The sequence below is a fragment of the Chlorocebus sabaeus genome, chromosome 5 (assembly GCF_047675955.1).
Source record: "Chlorocebus sabaeus isolate Y175 chromosome 5, mChlSab1.0.hap1, whole genome shotgun sequence".
Classification (NCBI taxonomy): Eukaryota; Metazoa; Chordata; class Mammalia; order Primates; family Cercopithecidae; genus Chlorocebus; species Chlorocebus sabaeus.
The window spans coordinates 4,525,120-4,543,592 of NC_132908.1; the positions used below are offsets into that span (position 1 = coordinate 4,525,120).

The window sequence follows — 18,473 nt, forward strand, 5'->3', positions numbered from 1 at the left end:
AGCTGTTCCGCCTGTTCTCCCAAGCACCCCAGGGCTGGGATGAAGCACGGTCTGTGAGGTGACTATGTAACAGAGGCCCTCTGAGGGGAGGGCAGGGGATGGTGCTTCTTTCTGGAATTCCTTCTGATAGTTACTCAGCACATCCTCCGTGCCAGATACAGGCTGGGGATTAAAGACATGTCCCTGGCTGGGCGCAGTGGCTCACACCCGTAAGCCCAGCGCTTTGGGAGGCCGAGGTGGATGGATCACGAGGTCAAGAGATCGAGACCATCCTGGCCAACATGGTGAAACCCCGTTTCTACTAAAAACACAAAAATTAGCTGGGCGTGGTGGTGGATGCCTGTAGTCCTAGCTACTTGGGAGGCTGAGGCAGGAGAATCACTTGAACCCAGGAGGCGGAGGTTGTAGTGAGCCGAGATTGCATTCTAGCCTGGGTGATAGAGTGAGACTCCATCTCAAAAAACAAAAGACACATCCCTGCCTTCCAGAATCTTACATCAAGTAAGGAGGACGAGCATTAAATAATCACCCCCTCACCAAAAAACCACAAACACAATTACATCTGTGATCAGTGGTGTCGAGAAAGTCCAGGATACAGAAGGACAGCAATATCACCATTCTGGAGCTCTAACAGCATCTCTTCAAACAAGCCTGGGAGGAGGTGGTGGAAGAGTTATGAGACCAGCAGACAAAGGGAGGGATGGGGACAGCAGAGGAACAGTGAGGACACAAGGCCTAAGGAAGGAGGGCTGTGCCCTGGAGGGTGGCCAGATGGCAGCCTGGGGCCCTCACAGCAACCCGGCCACAGGGGTTGTTTCAGAGCTCAGATACCCCAGATTTCCAGGACAAGGATGACAAGGTCAGCTGGGCAGTGTCCCAGGCCCTTCTCCTCAGGCTTTAGGCTTCCCCAGGAGACCTCCAGCACCATTCAGCCTTGTTGCACTGTGGCACTTGGGAACAAACAGTGGCCTTCTTTGCTTGACTGTCAATACAATATTGGGAGAGCACAGGTCTCCCTGGGACCCTGCCTCGTCCCTGATGGCCTCCAGCCCTGGACAAATTCCGCAACCTCTCTGAGCCTCTGTTTCCCCATGTGGAAAATGAGGTTCTTGGGAGGCTGAATGAAACCCCACATGTAAATGTCCAGGCTGTATTGCTGGAGACGCCTTCCATGAATGACTACGCAGATACCACCACCCATACAGAGCTGTGCTGTGTTCCTCCACATCACACTGCAAAGGAAGAAGGCAGAATAACAAGATCTGGAGCAGCAATGTTCTTCCTAATGAAGTACAGAGTGGAGACTGTCAGCTGCACCCAAATCCACTCTCTCCCCGATTCTTGAATACAGAACTCCACTTTCACTCAGGGCAGCAGTCCATCAACCAAGATGGTCCCCAAGCTTTCTTAGAGTGACAATGCTCTGGCCGATGGGCTGTAAGCAGAAGTGTCCAGACCATAAGAAGGCACTCAAGGCAAGCCGACTTAGCCCGGAGACAGGCGCTTCATCCTTCCTGCCTTCCTCCCATCTGCCGCCTAGAAGATGGATGCCATGGCTCCAGTAGCTGTGCTTGACCATGAGGGCCTTGGGATGGAGGCCAGTGCCTAGGACAGCCATGGGACACCACACCAGCACAAACTGACCACCTCCCACATCTTCCATGTGAGTAATAAAACTTGTTTTCTTGGTTAATTATTGGTATATTAAATTCAGGTTAAGTATTAACAAGGAAGAAAAACAAATGTCATTACAAATATACAGCATAGACAGGTGCAGTAGCTCACACCTGTAATCCCAGCACTTCGGAGGCCAAGGTGGGAGGATTGCTTAAAGCTAGGAGTTGAAGACCAGCCTGGGCAACATAGCAAGATCCCATCTCTAAAAAAAAAAAAAAAGAAGCTAGGTATGGTGATAGAAACCTGTGATCCCAGCTACTTGGGAGGCAGGGGGACTGTTCTAGCCCAGGGATTCTAGGCTACAATGAGCTATGTCACACCAATGCACTCTAGCCTGGGTGACAGAGTGAGACTCCATCCCCCTCCGCCACAAAAATATATCTCTACAGTTCCTTAAGCCTGAAGGAACACAAGTTCTCTTCAAGTGATCCATGATCAAAAGGATCATGGCTTTCTTTAGGTCACACGACACAGCCTCAGCCAGTGCAGAAGTCAAGGCATGGGGAATACCCCCTGGCGGGAAGGCTGGAGCAGATGCTTCTGTAGTTAAAATAGGCCCCAAGAGAAGAGCAGCTGGTTGCCTCGGAGCAAGGGCACATTCTTCTGCGACCCCAGTGTTCATTTCAGCATGACCACTAGCTCAAGGAGGACCTGAGGACGATGGTGTGCAGTGAACGTCAATAGAGCATGCACTGTTTGGATGCAAGTGCCCAGCACAGGGACACAAAGGAAGTGCTCCAAGTGAGGAGGTGCTCAAAAAGGAGCCTCTGTTGTGAGACTGCTCCTGGGCCCCAAACCCTCTCCACTCCCCTCTCCACCATGCCCTACCCAAACCAGGGGCTAATCCAGTCACCCCAGTCCATGTGGAACCAGGGCAGGATTCCCCGTGGCCTTTCAGCAGCTGACCAGAGGAACCCTATTCCCAACACTGGGTGAGGAGGAAGGAGGAGGCGGCCCTCCACAAAGGTCCACTCAGTTGCAGAGCAGTCTCTAGTGAGGCTGAACCCTCTCAAGACTCAGGGAGGTTGCCAATGTGTCCCCTTCTCTGGGACCGTTGTCCCCGGCTGCCAAGTTCTAGCAAGGCAGGCCTGGGAAATCCTGGACATGGCCCATTTCCCATTGTCCTGATGGAAGCAGGACGAGAGACAGTCCCTTCCTCAGATAACATCGCTGGTGGCTCTCAACCATTTATTTATTTTTACACTTGAACATGGGTGTATCTAATACCTTGGGAATTCTCAACACTTCAAAATAAGCTCAACTTAAGTCACAGAAAGGACCAGAAAACAGATCTGGTTTTCCCATCTGCTGGCTCTCTTCCCACCCAACCCTGCATGCTCCTCCTTGACCATGATGAGTCTCAGCAGAGACAAGACACCAGCCTGGCCAGGCACGGTGGCTCATGCCTATAATTATGGCACTTTGGGAGGCAGAGGTGGGCCGATCACAAGGTCAGAAGTTCGAGACCAGGCTGGCCAACATGGTGAAACTGTCTGTACTAAAAATACAAAAATTAGCTGGGCATAATGGCGTGCGACTATAATCCCAGCTACTCGAGAGGCTGAGGCAGGAGAATTGCTTGAACCCGGGAGGCGGAGGTTGCAGTAAGCCGAGATCACGCCATTGTATTCCAGCCTGGGCAACAGTCCGAGACTCTGTCTCAAAATATAAAAAATAGCTGGGCACGATGGCTCACACCTGTAATCCCAGCACTTTGGGAGGCCAAGGCAGGCAGATCACAGGTCAAAAGATAGAGGCCATCCTGGCTAACATGGTGAAGCCCTGTCTCTACTAAAAATAAAAAAAGAAATTAGCCAGGCATGGTGGCGGGCGCCTGTAGTCCCAGCTACTCGGGAGGCTGAGGCAGGAGAATGGCGTGAACCCAGGAGTTGGAGCTTGCAGGGAGCCAAGATTGCACCACTGCACTCCAGCCTGGGCAACAGAGCGAGACTCCGTCTCAAAAAAATAAATAAATAAAATAAATAAATAAAAAACAAAATAAAAATAAAATAAATAAAATAAAAAAGACATCAGCCCAACCACATGGCCCCAAACACCACTGTGCCCTCCAACAGAAGCATGAGCCCTGTGTCACAGGCAGAGCTACAGGGGCAGAATCTTGCACCAAGTGGGGCACAGGCATCAGACCCCATGCCTACTACCCTGCCCTACCACCTGACTCTCCAGTCTCAGATTTTTTTTCCATCTGTGATAGGGCGGCAGGAGCAGCCCCTTATCAAGAGTTGTGATGAGGCACGGGAGAGGCCATGGGTGAAGGGCACACCACTCAGGGACTGCCACACAAGCCTGAGAGAGGAAGCACACAAGAAAAAAGAAGACACTGTTGCTTTTTTTTTTTTTTAGGTGGAGTCTCACACTGTCGCCCACGCTAGAGTGCAGTGGCGCAATCTCTCACTGCAAGCTCTGCCTCCCGGGTTCACGCCATTCTCCTGCCTTAGCCTCCTGAGTAGCTGGGACTACAGGCGCCCGCCACCACGCCCAGCTAATTCTTTGTATTTTTAGTACAGATGGGGTTTCACCGTGTTAGCCAGGTTGATCTCGATCTCCTGACCTTGTGATCCACCTGCCTCGGCCTCCCAAAGTGCTGGGATTACAGGCGTGAGCCACCACGCCCAGTGACACTGTTGCTCTTAAGCAGAAGCAAAGTCAGTCAGACTCGAAGAATGGTTCTAAACCTAAAAGTAGTAAGGCCTCTAGGAACTATGATGACGACAATTACTGTGCAATTTATATCATGTTGAATTTTAGTCAAACCTCCTGGCAAACCACTTCTCACTTGACACTCCGTCCACAGCACGGGGCCATAACATAGTGGATCAGTACAACTTTTCTGGACAGCCTTGCTACCTGTACACTCTTATTGACTCAATTCCACATCAGGGTATTCGTTCTAGAGGTAAATGGACGTGTGAACACAGATTCACAGGCAAAGATGTTTATGTGCACCACTGTCTTGATGTTCAAGAAAATGGAACTAGTTACATGCATGTAATTATCTATATAATGTAACTGTATTCAGCCCCTAAAAAATGATAGAGTTTTTTTTGTTTTTGTTTTTTGAGATGGAGTCTCGCTCTTATTGCCCAGGTTGGAATGCAATGGTGCAGTCTCAGCTCACTGCGACCTCCGCTTCCCAGGTTCAAGCAATTCTGCCTCAGCCTCCAGAGTAACAAGGATTACAGGCACCCGCCACCACGCCTGGCTAATTTTTGTATTTTAGTAGAGATGGGGTTTCACCATGTTGGCCAAGTTGGTGTCGAACTCCTGACCTCAGGTGATTTCACCCACCTTGGCCTCCCAAAGTGCTGGGATTACAAGCATGAGCCACCACACCTGGCCAATGATATAGATTTTTATTGACATAGACAAATGGTTTTGATATAGCAGCAAGTGAATAAAAAAGCAGTAGCACAGTGTGATTCTTCTTTAGATGTATTTACATACATATTTTTTGTCTTTGTTTTTTCCTTTTTGTGGAGAACAGGGTCTTGCTATATTGCCCAGGCAGGTCTTGAACTCCTAAGCTCAAGCTATCCTCCCGCCTCTGCCTCTCTAAGAGCTGGGATTATAGGCATGAGCCACTGCACTCAGCCATACCACATATTAACAGTTTTTCTGGGCAGTAAGAGTTTACGGGATTTGTTTATATGTACGTATACACACAGAAACTTTCTAGTGATGTGTAGTTTCTAGTTTTTAATGGTGGGCAGCACCCTTACACGATTCCTTCCTCAAAATGCTCATTATAAGTCAGACACAGTGGCTCACGCCTATAATCCCAGCTACTTGGGGGGGGCTGAAGAGGGAGGAACACTCAAGCCCAGGAGGTGGAGGCTGCAGTGAGCCATGACTGCACTGCTGCACTCTAGCATGGATGACAGTGGGGAACCCTGTCTCAAAAAAAAAAAAAAAAAGGATGGCCACAGTGGCTCACACCTGTAATCCTAGCACTTTGGGAGGCTGAGGCAGGCAGATCACCTGAGGTCAGGAGTTCGAGACCAGCCTGGCCAACATGGTGAAACCCCATCTCTACTAAAAACACAAAAATTAGCCAGGTGTGGTGGTACATGCCTGTAATCCCAGTTACTTGGGAGGCTGAGGCAAGAGAATTACTTGAACCCAGGAGACAGAGGTTGCAGTAAGCCGAGATCGCATCATTGCACTCCAGCCTGGGCGACAAGAGCGAAACTCCATCTCAAAAAAAAAAGTATACTCCTCCTCAATCCAGAAACACACCTCAGACTACATAATCTAGTTTCACATACAGGAGAAAATGCACTGTAGAGCAAGCCAGAGGCCTGGACTGGCTAGTGGCCTCCTCTCTGAAGTCAGCCCCTTATGGCCTTTACGTAGGTCTCCCATAAGTTTGGTGAAATGAGTCAGTTCTGCCAGATCACCTCCCGGTACTCCAGGCAAATGGAAAGTTTAGATCTGTAAAGTTGGAATGTAATGAGCTCAAGGTCCTGCTAGCCTAGGAGACCCTGCCAGGAGACCCAGCGGGAGGTCACCTGACCAAGGAGGGCTGGTAAGAAAGTCCCCACTGGATGCAAAATAAAAACAGGAGTGATGGAGCCCATGCTGAGGACACAGTCCTGGCCTCTCAACTGGTCCAGTGATCTCACTGGGACTCTGAACTGCCTCCCAGGCAGATCGCTGCTGAAGAGCTTGTTCCTGCATGTCCTGGCAGAGAAAATGAAGGAAGCACAGACAGGAGAGGAAATACAGAGCAAAAGGAAAAAAACAGACACAGCACAACCACAAGTGAATAAACAAGTCATCTGCACCTGTCCCACAGGCAGGGCTTGGTAACTACGAGGCTAATTTTAGAAACAGCATGAACCTAAAGAACCATCACTTAAGCGCTCAAAATGGAGCCCTTAAACAAAATTCTTACGTCTGCCTGTATCGGGCAGACACAAAATGGACAGTCTTGGGTTGACTCTGTTCAACCAGCTGTCTATTGGGTGAGATCAAGACACATCATTGCAATCTACAACAAAGCACCAAGCAGGTAAGTGCAGTCAAGACATGTGGCCACTCACAGTCACCCAAGTGGAAGAGTCTTAATTCAGACACAAATGTCTCCTGGCCCTCCTTAGCCAGGGAGCTGGGCTCTGCCTGCAGCCAGGCCTTGCCTGAGTCCCCCTATTCCGTGGGTTGGGGTGGGATGTAGAAAAGCAAACCTCTAGGCTTTCTTCCTCCAAATGTATCAGTCACCATACATACCTATACACAAGAGCTCCCCTTCCAGCAATTTTCCCTCAGAACAATGAGGAGAGTGGCTCATCCCTGCAACATTTAGGTCGCTCATGTTACAGGGCATTCTTTCAATTATTTTGTAGACAGTTCCGCTGGGTGAAGAAGGTGCTCTAGGAACTGAGAGTGGGAATCTAATTTGTATTTTATACTACATTAGTGCAACAGTATATTTTGCGTATGGAAATTTAACTAAGTTCCTATCACTCTTAGTTGGTATCTGACCCTAAGAATTCACTCATACTTGCTGGGTGTGAAAAACAAACTGAATTAGTAGTTTACACTGCATTAGATGAAACAGTATATAGGCTGGATGTCGTCGTGGCTTACGCCTGTAATCCCAGCACTTTGGGAGGCTGAGGCGGGCGGATCACTTGAGGTCAGGAGTTCGAAACCAGCCTGACCAACATGGAGAAACCCCATCTCTACTAAAAATACAAAATTAGCCGAGTGTGGTGGCATGTGCCTGTAATCCCAGCTACTCAGGAGGCTGAGGCAGGAGAATCGCTTGAACCCAGGAGGCAGAGGTTGTGGTGAGCTGAGATGGCGCCAGTACATTCCAGCCTGGGTGACAGAGTAATACTCCGTCTCAAAAAACAAAACAAAACAAAAGGCCAGGCACAGTGGCTCACGCCTATAATCCCAGCACTTTGGGAGGCCAAGGTGGGCAGATCATGAGGTCAGGAGATCAAGACCATCCTGGCCAACACAGTGAAACCCCATCTCTACTAAAAATACAAAAAAATTAGCTGGGCGTGGTGGCAGGCGCCTGTAGTCCCAGCTACTCAGGAGCCTGAGGCAGGAGAATGGTGTGAACCCAGGAGGTGGAGTTTGCAATAAGCAAAGATCCCACCACTGTACTCCAGTCAGGACGACAGAGCAAGACTACATCTCTCACACACACACACACACACACACACACACACACACATATCTCAGCACTTTGGGAAGTCAAGGCAGGAGGATCGCTTGAGACCAGGAGTTCAAAGTTGCAGTGAACTATGATTGTGCCACTGAACTCCACCTGGGCAACAGATTAAGACTCTGCCAGAAAGAGAAGAGAAGAGAAGAGAAAAGAAATAAAATAGTATATAGGAGTTTATGAGGTTGGTACAAAAGTAATTGCAGTTTTTGCCTGTTCCTGTAACTTGAAGTCACATCTGGCCCTGAGTTCACTCATGCTGGCTGGACAGAAGACTTATTCTGGAAGCTTGAGAAAGCAGGAGCTCACGTCATGATTGGGATTGCCATCTGCTTGGCCATGTATATATTTCTCTATGACTCAGACATCAGAGACCAGGTTGGAGTGCAATGGAGTGATCTTGGCTCATTGCAACCTCCACCTCCCAGGTTCATGCAATTCTCGTGCCTCAGCCTCCACGCCCAGCTAGTTTTTTGTATTTTTAGTAGAGACAGGGTTTCACCGTGTTAGCCAGGATGGTCTCAATCTCCTGACCTCCTGATCCACCTGCCTCGGCCTCCCAAAGTGCTGGGATTACAGGTGTGAATCACCGCACCCAGTCTTTTTATTTGTATTTTTAGAGATGAGGTTTCGCCATGTTCGCCACAGTCTCAAACTCCTGGCCTCAAGTGATCCTTCTGCCTTGGCCTCCCAAAGTGCTAGGATTATAGGCGTGAGTGACTGCGCCTGGCCAGAGACCACCTTTTGGAGGTTGAAAGGCCATCAGAGATGACTGAGTCCAAGTCTAAGCTGCCATTCATTTCTGTCTTAAATGTTTACTAAGCACCCACGGAAGACAGGTGCCCTGTGAAGTGCTGGAAATGACGGTGGGCGAGCAAGCAGTGGCACGGACTAGGGAGCGCTCTCCGAGGAGAGAAGTGGCTGCCCCAGGTGCCTGGAGATGACAGAGCCAAGACAGGACCTCGGCTGTCCTGACTCTTTCTCCTTCCACATCACTGTCAGCCCTCTTTCTTTTCTCACATATTCTCCAAAAACGGTTTTCAAAATACACTTGAGTAGCATCTCACACTCCCGATTAAGTGCTTCACACGCTGCAGCTCATACGGAATTCCACCACACGCTGCAGCTCATACGGAATTCCACCACACGCTGCAGCTCATATGGAATTCCACCACACGCTGCAGCTCATATGGAATTCCACCACACGCGTTCTGTTTACACAGATTTCATGGTACCCAGGACAAAAAGCTGAAGTGGCGCTGCCCAGTCCCCTGCTTTCCCTGAGGAGGGAAATGGGACACAGAACTTGCTATTTCCTCAGGGCTGAGGCCCCTCCGGGTCTCTGGCAGTGGGAGTGCCTCTGAGCTAACAGGCAATTCAAGGACTTTAGAGGACAGTTTGACTAATGAGGTCTTTGCTCTGCTAGTTGACTGTAGAACTGAACCCACTAAATGTGTACTGAAGAATTCAACCCTGCATGCAAAACAGCACCCCCAACACTCAGGGAACAACAGAGCACATGCAGACCATGGTCCCTGCATCTTGGCTCTTAGGAAGATGAGACGGCTGAAATGCAGGCATGGTATATCATTTTATTCAACCAAGAAGTATGGACCACACACTATGTGTGAGGCACTTCCTAGGCACTGAAGATGGCAGATCAATGTCTGTCTTAACGCATGCACCTTCGGTGGGGGGTTGACTGGAGGGCATAAAATACAGAACTAAAACAGCGGGCCCGGCACAGAACAAAACGTGGCGTGGAGGAAGGAAGATCAAGGAAGGGGTTGCTGTAGGGCTGCAGTTCTCACCAGGGACAGCACCACTGAGCAGGGAACACTCCTTGTGTTGGAGGATGGGTAGGCCAGGTCCTCTGGCCACAACAGGATGCCCACTTTTACCTGATAAGCCAAGAGGCTTGCAGAGAGCTTGGGAAATCATGTTGCCCTGCAATTCTCCATTTTCTGTGCTCACCTGCGATGCTAATCCAGTCCTTCAAAGTTCTGACATCAAGTAGGTGGCTCCTAGAGCTAAGGACTCGGAGAGCACTTGGCCACCACCTTTAGCAGGTAGAGTTCCTTTTTGGCCAGTTTTACTGGGGCCACAGAGAAACGTGTCATGGTGTGGCCACTCTCCCTGCAAAGCACCTAAACACACACCACAGAACCTGAGCTTGACCATGCTGGGGACAGAAACTAAGGCCTGAGGTCAGGTGACACAGAATGCCTGGGAAATCCGAGACCTGAAAAGTGCTCACTTGAGGCCTTCACCCCTGAACAGGCCAGGACTCTTCAGGTTCAAGGATGAAGCCGTTTCACTCAGCAGAGCCATCACCATCCAAGTTCCTTTCTCTCTTTTGTTTAAGTAACTACCTGTTTGAAAAGACTCATCAGACCCTCCATGGAGGTCACTCACCTTGTTGTCCCTGCCCTCAGGGAGCTGCAGATCCACCTGGCAAGACAAGTGACACTTGAGAAGAATATATAAAAAATACAGGGGCAAGCCCAGCAGGAGCTGTTGCCTCTGTGACAGCAGGTGCTCCAGCAGAGAAAAGGGGAGGCCTGTCAGGGGCTTCAAAGCTCTGCAGGGAGGTGGCCAGGGAGTTCTAGGTCTAGGGCAAGGGAGTCATTCATAACATGCAGAATTAGATGAAAGTTGTGATCAGGGCCATCTTCCAGTCAGACCCATAGCTCCTGGAGGGCAGGTTCAGGGCTTGGGGCCAGTTTCTCCAGGGCACCAGGCAGCCTGTGAAACATGGGTGAGTGGGTGGATGGGCCATAGCTTGGCTGCCACTCCAGGCAGGAACTCTGCTCTCCAGTCAGCGGACCCTTCTGTCCACTTCACTCCCATTGCCAAGCTGGATAGATGAGAGGTGCTCCAGACCTTTCTCGTCCCCTTAAACCATGACCAGTCAGCAAGTCCTACTAACTCCATGGTTCAAAGGCCCTCAGATCCACTATCTCATCTAACAGTTAAAGGTGACAGGGAAGACTCTGGACTTGGACCATATCCCAGATCTACCATGACCTCACCGGATCGTAACTCACACTCCTCCAAACGCTCTCGTGCCCCCACCCTTCCCAAGCCCACCCCTGTACTCTTTCCCTGGCCTCCAAACACGCCCACACCCCACTTCCCCGCAAACGTGGGCCTTCCTGAGGATTCCCCTGCCAGGGGATTCTCCGTCCCTTGTCTTATCTCGCCTCAAGAATCCTGGGACTCTCCCACTTGGATCGTTGGGCTCTGCTTGGCACCTGGTCCATGTGTGCTGAAGGAATAAGTGCAGAGGTTTGGGGTTAACCTAAGTGGACCTCCTGTGTCATTCTTTTTTGTGTGTTTTGAGACAGTCTCTCACTCTGTCACCCAGGCTGGAGTCCAGTGGTGCGATCTTGGCTCACTACAACCCCCAACTCCCGGGTTCAAGCAATTCTCCTGTCTCAGACTCCTGAGTAGCTGGGATTACAGGTGCGTGCCACCATACCCAGCTAATTTTTGTATTTTTAAATAGAGACAGGGTTTCACCATGTTGGCCAGGCTGGTCTCGAACTCCTGACCTCAAATGATCCACCCACCTCGGCCTCCCAAAGTGCTGGCATTACAGGCATGAGCCACCGCACCCAACCCCTCCTGTGCCATTCTTAACCCAAAGGCCACTTCCCAGGGCAAAAACACAGCCGCAGCTGAGATGGACTGTACTGCCTCCTCAGGAAAGTACTTATGTTCATAGCCAAAAATCCAGGCAGGAAAAAACACCATTTCTTGAATTCCAGTCAACTTCGTGACGCAATGATCACCATGGGGCCGGGAGAGCCCACATCTCCCTCAGCTGCTCTCGCGCCACCCCTGCTGTTTCAGGGCCAGCCGTGGGCCCTTCTCTGCCATTATTTGGCAACCATAGGCAAGTCACTTAGACACTCTGGCTGCTGCCTCAGCTGGCCAAGTCCTGCAGTGCTGCCACCTCCCTGGCTGACAGGTGAGAACAAAGCATGTTCACAGGGCCGTACCCTGCAAAGAACCCCATTTCCTCCTGCTTCCCCAGCCTGTGAGGCTGCTGTTTGCATGTTTTTTGTTTTTTTTGTTTGGTTTTTTCAGATAGAGTCTTACTCTGTCACCCAGGCTGGAGTGCAGTGGCGCAATCTCGGCTCACTGAAACCTCTACCTGCCAGGTTCAAGTGATTCTCCTGCCTCAGCCTCCAGAGTAGCTGGGATTACAGGCATGCACCACCATGCCCGGCTAATTTTGTATTTTTAGGAGAGACAGGGTTTCTCCATGTTGGTCAGGCTGGTCTCAAACTCCCAACCTCAGGTGATCCACCCCCACTGACCTCCCAAAGTGTTGGGATTACAGGCATGAGCCACGGCACCCGGCCTGCATGTTCATCAGAATTGCGACAACCAAGCTCACTTTCTTCCTGAAGTAATATGGGTTGGAATTCTCCCTAAACCCTCCCAAGGCAACTCTCACACCCTTCTGTACCTACTTCCACCTGCCTTGTTCTCTTTTCCTTCTTGGGGGAAATACCCAGATACTGGGACTAGATCTAAATTGAGACTTAATTAGCACTGATTGAACAATTACATCTCAGGAAGACCCCCAGTGTTCACTGAACCCCATTACACCTCCTTGCAGTAAGAATCGATGGTATTGGATCAATGTACAGACCAAGCCAGGTCTCACCCACAAATCAGGAGCACTGAAAAGGTGACGAGAAATGTTTTCTGGAAAAATGATACAGCATTACCAAAAATGCATCACAACTACTTTCAAGGGAAGAATCAGAATGCTGCTGGACCCTGTCACCCTGCACTGCAGGCTTTGTATTGGTTTTGCTTTGTCTGCCATCAGGGGACCTTCATTTCTTCAGCACTAACAGCAGATGCAGGCCTTCCTGTGGCCTGGGTGCTGCTCTTCACCTATCACAGATGCGGCGAGCAAGGCCTGTCTGTCACACAGCTTCAATGTGACGGAGAGGTCTCCACATCCAGGCAGCCCTGGTCCCAGGACACCACCACTGTCACCAGACCACTACCTGATGACTCACAGAGTAGGACAAGTGGTGACCGGGGCCATCAGGCCCACGGGAACCGCCAAATCAGTGTCTCCCAGAGTGGACAGCCCTCTGGGCATGGGGAGGTTCTGGCACAGGCCCTAGGCACCCCCACCTCCGCTGCACTGTGTTGCAAGGTAGCCTCTACCACCTCCCACAGAGACTGTGGCTGGGAGACTCCTGACTAGGCAGAGACAGAAACAAATTTTTTGTGGGATCCTAGAAAGGAGCACATTTCCATTTTGAGTAATCTATTTCCAAGTCCCCTCGTGGGGGAAAGGGAACTTCCTGTCACCAGTGCCAGCCTGGCTCGCTCTCTCCATCCTCCCCATGGAGCACCAAGGTCCTCTGCAGAGCTCTCCCTGCCTGCCACCTTCTCACCAGCACTTCCTCCACCTACAGGACAGTGACATGCTATAAAATGCCACAACTTTAACTGCCACATTTCCATGTCCTCTATGAGTAAAAACATGTCCTTGCCCTTGGAACCACATTCCTCAAAGTGGAGACAAATTTGCACAGTGCATCTCTTTTCTCTCCCACTCAGGCAGCTGAGTAGGGTTAAGGGCTGGCGTTTGTGGCTAAGGAACAAAGTACCTGGGCCCAAGGGTCTCAAAGCCATGGCCTCCAGTCCATCAACACCATGAGCTCAATTGCACTACACAGCCCAGTTCTCCTAGAGCTTAGAAAACGCACACTGAACTGGTAGGTTCAACGTGGACAAGCTTACAGTGTAAGGAGCCGACACGGAGCTGCAAGCTGATGACTAGCTTCAATTACTGCCAATGTGGTCTGCTGGGGCAAGCTGGCCTTTGGGACGCATTCCGTTAGCTACTTCTCAAAACAATTTTGTTCCCTGAATTATTACTTTACATCACACAATCGATGTTCTGCTCTTATGGTGATTCTAGAACCATGGCTGGCTGCTCTTAAATCCTTGTAAGCAGTCGGGCACGGTAGCTCCTGCCTGTAATCCCAGCACTTTGGGAGGGTGAGGCAAGAGGATCACCTGAGCTCAGGAGTTAAGAGACCAGCTGGGCAAAATAATGACACGCCATCTCTACAAAAAAATAAAAAATTAGTCGGGCATGGTGGCACATGCCTGTAGTTCCAGGTACTCAGGAGGATCGCTGGAGCCCAGGAGTTCCAGGATGCAGTGAATGTGACAGCACCGCTGCACTCTAGCCTGGGCCACAGAACAAGACCCTGGCTTTAAATAAATAAATGAATCCTTGTAAGAGAACCTGTAAAGCTCTTCCGTGGTCCTCCCATCCTGTGGAAAACCTCCAAACTCCTTCAAATTCTCAAAGGTGAGAGAAGGGTTTCTAAATACCCACGGCTTCCATTAAGGTAAAAACCATTCGGAAGATAAAGAAGTCAAACCCAATAAACAATTCTAAGACTCTAATTAATGATATGCATGCTTATTTGGGAGGGAAAGGCACTGATAACTGCAACTTACTTTGACACAAAAAACAAGAGGGACTACTGGGTGGACAGATAAGTGATGAAATACAATAAAATGTTAACTCTTACATTCTAGGGGGTGGTCTGTCGGTGTTCACAACTTTTATATGTTTCACGTTTTTCATAAATGAATGTGTAGAGGAGAGTCTTCTGACACTGGCAAATGACTGGGCATAACCTTTCCGATTAAGGGCAGAGGGCAAGGCAGAGCTGGCACGCCTCCCTCCACCCAGTTCTACCTAGATCGGCCCCAAGGGAAGCAGCAAAGAACCCAGGAGAGCAGTCACCTGCCCAGGCACCGCCCTGCCCAGCATCAGGCTCCAGAATACAGAAAAAACTGGCAGAAACGCTACGGAACGTCCCTGCCCCGGGCCCGCCATCCTCCTCACTGGGACAGGTTCTCAGCCCCAGCTGCGCCCAGGAATGATCTAGGGAGCCTACTAAATGCAGATTCCCGGGCCGCGCGCCGGAACTACAGAATCGCAACACCTGGGGTGGGGCCCAGGAATCTGCCCGTTTCCCAAGAGCCCCCGGTGGTTCTGACGCAGAAGATCTTGAACCCACCTTTGCAGGAACTCACAGCCGCTCGCCCCATCTCACCTAACACCTGTTGAGAAGCCCCCCAGGAACTCGCTAAGCCAAGGTCCTCGAAGGCGCGACTCCTAGCCCAAACCCAGGCCAGGCCGTCGCCATCTCCGCCAGGGATGCGCGGCCGAGCGCCACATCCCTACTCCAGACGTCGGCGAGCCCGGCGCGGGTGCAGGACGCTGCTGGGCTCCGGGACGGCCAAGGTCACCCGCTGGGCTCGACAGGGGCTGGCTCCGCCACGGGGCTCCTCCCCGACCCCCTTTCCTTGAGAAAACAACTCCCGCCCCTCTCCTCCCCGTCTCGCACTGCAAGACGGAGATGGCAATTTCCACAACCTTCTCTGACAGAAAACCGTGCGGGCGAGCAGGCTGCCATTCCAGGCGCACAACCCCGCGGCACAAAGCGGGGCGCCCGCCCGGCCCAGCCACCGCAGCGTCTTCGACACCCCCAGGGCCGCGCTAGGTCTCGGCAGCGCCCCGAGGAGAGGACGGGCCCCGCCATGCCGCGCCCCAACCGCCGGCCCTGCTTTACCTCCAGAAGCCCGGTGCCCCAAGCCGGCCGAACGCTGAAAGGTGCCTGGGTCCCGACAGGAGCCGGGAGAGTACAAGACCCTCAGCCCCGCGGGGCTTTGCGCGCACAACGAACGCCCCCGGCCCTAGCCCCACCGCCCAGAGGCTTCTAGGACTTGTAGTCCGCCCGGTCGACCCCCAGCGCGCTCTGAGACTAGAGACTACGGTGCCCAGCATGCACCGCGCAGGCGCCACGGGCTGGGGCGGGGAGGGGTCGCCACAATCCGAGGTCACGCCCCGACCTGAGGGGCTCGGCGCCGAGACCGTTACCCCGGGGAGGAGGGTTCCCGCGGGAAGCCGTCTCTGAATGCGTCCCGGCGACTCACCGTCCCCGCAGCCCTGGGACAGCGGCCGCAGCGGCAGGACCGAACGCCTCGGCAGCTGGCGGTCGCACTTCTGTCACAAGGAGGCGGGTAGACTTTGGACCACGGCCGAGGCCCGGGGCGTCACGGCGGGGGGCGGGGTCTCGGGAGGCACGTGATGCGCCGTGGTTACGTCAGTGGGAGGGAAGGCGATTTGGCGTGGAGCAGGGGCTGAGCACGTGGGATGTTCGGGGCCTGTTTGCCCAGTGTATACGAGGCTGGAGAACAGGGAAAGAACCCTCCCTGTGAGTGCCTCTTCTTCACCCATGCTAGCAACAGGGCGTGTTCCTCCAGGGCTGCATGTTTTTCCTTTATGCGACTAATATTTATTGAGTTTGGGAGGTGCATTACCTAAAACCTTGAACCACACAGTCACTGTCCCTGCACTTGAAACTGCCTTTGCAAAAATTACAACGTAAAATTATGACAGTGAAAGAGAGCTAAGCTAACCCATTCCATTTTGCTTCTAACCTCCAGATTGTCCTTGTTCATTCCTGGGCATAGGCGGAACTAACTTTGGGAGCAACTTAGTTTATAGTTTAATATTGAAACAAAGTAACAGCCCTTTCCCAAAACAAACCCCCTTCTTGCCTGAGAACCAGGTTTCCTTTGTAAGACTAACATTAGCTACAAAGTTAGAAATTATGGTTTAGGGCCCAGCTTAGTGGCTCACACCTGTAATCCCAGCATTTTGGAAGGCTGACACAGGTGAATCACTTGAGGTCAGGAGTTGGAGACCAGCCTGGCCAACATGGTAAAACCCTGTCTCTATTTAAAAATACAAAAATTAGCTGGGTATGGTGGCACGCACCTGTAATCCCAACGACTAGGGAGACTGAAGCCCAAGAATTGCTTGAATCCAGGAAACGGAGGTTGCAGTGAGCTGAGATTATGCCTCTGCACTCCAGCCTGAGCGACAGACTGAGACTCCATCTCAAAAAAATAAAAAAGAAAAGAAAGAAATTACGGTTTAGGAGTCATGCACCCAGAGGCACAAGATTCTATAACTCCCCAGTTGATCCTAGGTGTAATATCACTATTGTAAAACCTAAGATTGGTACTCTTAGGTATTTTTCTGACCCTGCATTCTGATGCACCAGCCAAGGCCACCCAGACCTGTAATCTGACTCAGCCAGTTCTTGCATCCTTCAACACCCTGTGATTTCATCTCCCACCCCACGAATCAGCACTCCCTGCTCCTTGGCAGCTTATCTGCCAAATTACCCTTTAAAAACTCTAGGCTCTGAATTTTCAGAGAGGCTGATTTCAGTAATAAAACTTTGGTCTCCCATTCAGCGAGCTCTGTGTGGATTAAACTCTCTCTCTCTGTTGCAGTTCCCCTGTCTTGATACGTTAACTCTATCTGGGCAGCCAGGAAGATGAACCCACTAGGTGGCTACCTGCTTAGGCACTTCCTTTCTTATAGACATTATACAAGGAGACCACAAAATGCCCAGGACTGTGAAGGAGAGGAAGGGATTCCCTAAGAGAGTTACAGGGTGGGGCCTCTAGACAGGGAGGTTAGAAAAGGCCTCTCAGAGAAGGTGATGCTGAGGCAGAGGCATGAAATTGAAAAGACATTCTATTCTGGAAGGGCATTCCAGAAGGAGAGATTGCCTTGGGTGAGAGAGTCAGCAAGGTGAAGATGTCAGTGGGGCAGGCTAGATCCAAATCATGTTGAGATTTGTAGGTCATTTTAAGAACTCTGGCCAGGCATGGTGGCTCACGCCTGTAATCCCAGCACTTTGGGAGGCCAAGGCAGGCGGATCACTTGAGGTCAGGAGTTCGAGACCAGCCTCGCCAACATGGTGAAACCCCGTCTCTATTAAAAATACAGAAATTAGCTGGGCCCACGTGCCTGTAATCCCAGCTAGTTTGCAGGCTGAGGCAGGAGAATTGCTTGAACCTAGGAGGCAGAAGTTGCAGTGAGCCAAGATCACACCACTACTCTCCAGCCTGGGAAACAGAGCAAGACTGTCTCAAAAGAAAACAAAACTCTGGATTCTTCTTTCTTTTTTTGAGATGGGATCTTGATCTGATACCCAGGCTGGAGTACAGTGGTATGATCATAACTCGCTATGACTGTGAACTCCTAGGCTCAAGCAGTCCTCCCGCCTCAGCCTCCCGAGTAGCTGGGACTACACGCATAAGCCACCATACCTGGCTGGAGTTTGGATTCTATTGCAAGTGGAATTTAAAGTCCTCGAAGAGTTTTAAGCAGTAGAGTTACAATCAATCTTCATTATTTACGGGTTTTGTGTTTGCAAATTTGCCTACTCACTAACATTTATTTCTAATCCCAAAATCAATACTTGTGGTGCTTTCTCATTCATTCGTGGACATAACGATCCTGCACATTCTCCGCCGAGGTCAAATAAGGCAACACTGGCCTGGCATGGTGGCACTCGCCTTCCGTCCCAGCCACTCGGGAGGCTGAGGTGGGAGAATCACTTCAACCCAGCAGGTCAGGGCTGCTGTGAGCTGGGATTGTGCCACTGCACTCCAGCCTGGGCAACAGAGCGAGACCCTGTCTCTAAAAATGACAGGGCAGCGCTGCCTACAG

General features: G+C 51.1%; 1 protein-coding gene across 2 annotated transcripts in view; it reads right to left on the reverse strand.

Annotated features, from left to right (window-relative positions):
* Window positions 1-16,006, reverse strand: part of CDIP1 (cell death inducing p53 target 1) — a 28,367-nt gene extending 12,361 nt beyond the window's left edge. The window contains exon 1 of one of the 2 annotated variants that reach the window (XM_007984315.3): window positions 15,875-16,006. The gene's annotated coding sequence lies outside the window, so the exon portion shown is untranslated. Of the gene's footprint in view, window positions 1-15,510; window positions 15,739-15,874 lie in introns of those variants that run through there. The other variant, XM_007984305.3, reaches the window with a different exon arrangement.
* Window positions 16,007-18,473: the final 2,467 nt, after the last annotated feature.